The 4,602-nt window shown below is 43.1% G+C and overlaps 1 pseudogene across 1 annotated transcript; it reads right to left on the bottom strand.

Annotated features, from left to right (window-relative positions):
* Positions 1 to 1,208: 1,208 nt before the first annotated feature.
* Positions 1,209 to 2,004, bottom strand: LOC308273965 (cytochrome c oxidase subunit 7C, mitochondrial-like; annotated as a pseudogene). Its single transcript has 2 exons — positions 1,960 to 2,004; positions 1,209 to 1,479 (listed from the first exon to the last, which is right to left on the bottom strand). The product of its transcript is annotated as a cytochrome c oxidase subunit 7C, mitochondrial-like (transcript).
* Between the last annotated feature and the right edge of the window lie 2,598 nt (positions 2,005 to 4,602).

Genomic DNA, 4,602 nt, shown 5'->3' with positions numbered 1-4,602 from the left:
CACACACACACACACACGCACGAGTGGAAAAATTAATGAGACAGAAAAAGTTCACATGAGCTCTTTGTAACTAGGAATGAGCTATTACAGTAGGTTTACTGAGCACCTAGTATTTCGTTTCAGTGCTTTGTTTCACTCTGTAAATGCCAATAACTAGTGTTTGCAAGTCTGAAATTTATTTTGTTTGTTTATTTTTGGTACTAGGGATTGAACCCAGTGGAATTCTACCGCCAAGCTATACTCCCAGACCTATTTTATTTTTATTTTGAAGTCAGATCTAGCTAGATTGATGAGTCTCACTACCTTTTTTTTTTTCCCTTTGGTGGTGGTACTGGGGTTCCTGGAAACCCTTCTACCTCCGGGCTACACTCCCAGACCCATTTTATATAATTTTTAAATTTGGAAACAGGGTCTCTTAAGCCAACGAGGCTGGCTTCAAACCTGCGCGATCCTCCTGTCTCTGCCTCCCAAGCGCGGGGATGACAAGCGTGCCCACGCCCGGCGTGAGTCTCACTACTTCTGAGACTGTTCTTGAAACTGTCTCAGCCTCCCAACTACTGGGATTACAGGTGTGCACCCCACACTCAGCTAAATCTGAATTTTATAATGGCCGCTTTCTTTTAATAATTGCATTCTTATTCTCTGAAGAATAAACAACATAAAATTGTGAGCACTCTGACTAAATGGAGAAATGAATATGTTTTAAGAGTTTGGGGATGGGAACAGTGTTTACAGATGGAGAATAGATGAAGAAAAGAGACGTTCTGGATCTTCTTGGCAGTTTTGATTCTGTCTTCACCTTCCAAAGTCTAAGTGGATACAAACTGCTACAAAACTCCTTCAATCTGTCTCTGTATCATTTCCAACTCCTTTCTAAATGAAGAGAGATTGCCCTTGGCTAGAGAAACACTTTAGTTTGTATGTCTCATTCTGTTTCTTAAGTTCTGAATAAAGGGTATCAGATAATAATCAAAGGACTTGCTGCCTTTGTTTATTTTTATTTTTAATTTATTTTTGGTACTGGGGATTGAACCTAGGGGCATTCTACCTCCAGGCTACCCCCAGCCCTATTTACTTTTTATTTATTTTGTTGTTGTTAAGCATTCATGTCATTAATTTATTTACAAACATATCTAGTATGGTGTGAATTCAAGAGTTTGATCCACTTTTCAAAAAGATCGCACCTCTTAAAACATTCTGCATATCTGTTAAATGGATCTTTCATATCTGTTAAGGATCAAAACATCCTTATTTTTCCTAAGCAGTTGGTGTCTTACTATAAAGAAAGGTGCAGCACACAAAGATCCGAAGTATAAAGACATCATAATCAGAAACCGCCACTTGTTTTCTCCTGAAAATGGCAAATTCATGCCCAGGCCCTCCTCAGAGTGGCTCCAGAGGACCACGAAGGTGGTGAACCTCCCGGACTCTCTGGCCCAACGAGGTGCTACTGCAGGCTCCGTGAAAGGCGTGGACACCCTGATGGAAGAAAAGCCATACTGCACCAAGTCTCTTTCCACTGACCTTGCTTGTTTGTTTGTTTAGTGGTACTAGGGATTGAACCCAGGAGTATTCTACCTCTGAGCTACACCCTGGTCCTATTTTATTTTATTTTATTTTATTTTTGCAGTACTGGGACTGAACCCAAGGGCATTTTACTTCTGAGCAACACCCCCAGCCATAGTTTTATTCATTATTTTGAAATATGGTCTCATTAAGTTGCAGAGGGCCTAAGCAGCTGAGGCTGGTCACAAACCTGTGATCCTCCTGTCTTAGCCCCCCAAGTACTGGGATGACAAGCATGTGCCACCATGCGCAGCTTTATCTTTATTTTTTGAAACAAGATCTCGCTAGGTTGCTGAGTCTAACTACTTGCTGAAGCTCTCCTTGAACCTGTGATTCTCTGATCCTTCTGCCTCAGCCTCTGATTACTGGGATTACAGGTGTGAGCCACCACACCTGGCTATGCTCTTTCTGCTGTGTGCTGGGAACTGTGCTGGGCATCATGGAACCACAGGTGACTAAGGTAAAGTCCCTGTTCTTCAGAGACAGGAGTGTGTGTGTGTGTGTGTGTGTGTGTGTGTGTGTGTGTGTGTGTTGGCGGGGGGGGGGGTTAGATGAGGAAACAAATCACTGAGCTGCTGGGCATTGATTGTAGGCCCAGAGTGCCCAATGGGCTTACTCAAAGCAGGCTGTGGAGTGTGTCAGGAGGTGGGAGGTGAGCTGGCAGTGGAGTGCAGGAAGTCCTTCCTGAAAAGGAAAGACCAGGATTTAAAGTCTTAACCAGTGAATAGGAATTCTCCAGATGAAGTGTGGCAGAGGGGTATGGAAAAGCCTTCTTGGCAGAAGGGACGGAATAAAATTGGAACAATTGGTGAGTCATAAGATGGAGGCTGGGGCAAAAAAAAGAAAGAAGACTCTCACTGGTGGGCAGGTAGAGGCACAGGGGGTGGGCAGAGCCGTCAAGATCAAGGTCCAGTCAATTTTCCTTAGCTCTGCTTTGGGGGTTGTCTTTTCCCTTGTTAGTTGGCTGGCCCCTTTGTCCTGACACCTGTCACAGCTTCTAACCAGCTGCAGTGCAGAAGAGGCCCGTGGGCTCCCCTTTCTGGGTTTGGCCCTGACAGGTCACCCTCTCTAGCTTCCTGCTCCTCCCCTGGCATTTTCCTTGCTTAGCCCTTTCACTCCTTGCTTTGTGCTGTTTGGCTGGTGCCCTAGATGCTGAACGTCCAGATAAATGAAACCTGGCTTTATACACATAGATATTTATTTGTTAGAAAAAATAGAGATACTCAAATTAAGAGTGCTTTTAAAGGTTTTTTTTTTTTTTTTTTTTTTTTTTTTGGTGGTGCTGGGGTTTGAACCCAAGGACATTTTACCTATGAGCTACACCCCCAGCCCTACTTTATTCTTTTATTTTTGAAACAGTCTTTATTTACTAAGTTGTGGAGGGAGGGCCTCACTAAGTAGCTGAGGCTGGCCGTGAACCTGTGATCCTCCTATTTCAGCCTCCAAGTACTGGGATTACAAGTGTGTGCCACCATGCCTGGATTATTGCTCTTAAGTTTTTAAAAATTATTTCCAAAGAAATAGCCAAGAACAAAGTATTATTTTATATACTTTTATTGTACATATACATATGATGTGTACTATAAATCATGGAGAGATTCAAAGTGATACATAATATGTACATAACATTGGATGTTTTCCCCTCTGTATCCCACCCCACCTCACTCCCTCTTCCTCCCTCGCCATACATGGTAGAGAGATTGGTAGTGATACCTTCATGTATGGACATAGCAATATTTGAACTGTCACTTTCTCAAGGCTTGTTATCCCCTCCCCACGCCCTTCCACGATCCCACTTCAGGAAAGCCAGTTATAGTAATGATGACAACTCAGTGAACACTTGTTGGTTGCCTCCTCAGTGCAGGAGTCCTGGCTTCTTTGCTGTAGGGATCCTGCTTTTCCTATGGGAGATCCACTCCTCCCTGTGCAGACCATGTGTTTCCGGAGAAGCTGGCCCACTCCCTGGCGAGTTATAACCAATCATCACATGTTGTGTTTTTATACACAGCTTTTGGTTGCAGATACAGGGCAGGCATGTGACTAAGACAAGTGAATGTCAGGATACTTGCATGACTGTGGGGACCAAGTCATTCTCTCTAGAAGTGGCCCAGGAAACATGTACTTCTTGGAGCTGTCAGCAGCTGTTTTGTGACTGTGAATATTACTGGCCAAAAGATAAAGTTGACTTTGCTGAAGGCAGTGAAGAGAAACTGAGTTCTTAGTGATACAGTTGAGTCTTTAGTGACCGAAGACTTAGAGAATCTGAATTTTTAATGATATATTCTAACCCCAAACTGCCCTAACTCTAAATTTCATGTTCTAAAATATTTTCTTGTTCTCTAAGCCAGTTTGAGTTGTGCTTTTTATGTGACTTTCAATATGAAAATTTTGTGTGTGTGTGTGTGTGGTGCTGGGGACTGATCCCAGAGGCATTCTACCTTACAGCTACATCCTCAGCCTGACTTTATATTTTATTTGAAAACGGGGTCCCTCTAGGTTGATACAGGCCATTACTTACTGAGACTGTCCTGTGATCACTGAGCCTGTGATCCTCTTGTCACAGCCTCACAAGTGCTGGGATTACAGGGGTGTGCCACCATGCCTGGCTACAATAGGAAACAGTCTATCTTATATAGCTACTACTTATATATGTGGTATACAGTCCACTATGTACCAGGCATTATAATGGGTGTTCTACAAAGAACATGGTTGTAATTATCACATCCATATTTTTTCTTTCTTTCTTTCTTTTTCTTTCTGTCTTCCTTTTGTGTGTGTGTGTGTGTGTGTGTGTGTGTGTGTGTGTGTGTGTGGTACTGAGGATAGAACCCAGGGGTATTCTACCTCTGAGCCACACCCCCAGCCCTATTGTTTATTCTTTATTTTGAAAGTTGCAGAAGGCCTCATTAAGTAGCTGGGGCTAGCCAAGAACCATGATCCTCCTATTTCAGCCTCCCAAGTACTGGGATTACAAGCATGAGCCACCAGGCCCAGATTATTTTTTCCTTTTTAAAAATTGTGGTAAGCCAGGTGTGG

The sequence above is a fragment of the Muscardinus avellanarius genome, assembly GCF_963383645.1.
Source record: "Muscardinus avellanarius genome assembly, chromosome: 15".
Taxonomy (NCBI): Eukaryota; Metazoa; Chordata; class Mammalia; order Rodentia; family Gliridae; genus Muscardinus; species Muscardinus avellanarius.
Note: the sequence above shows the minus strand (reverse complement) of the source record. Positions and strands in the feature narration are given on the sequence as shown.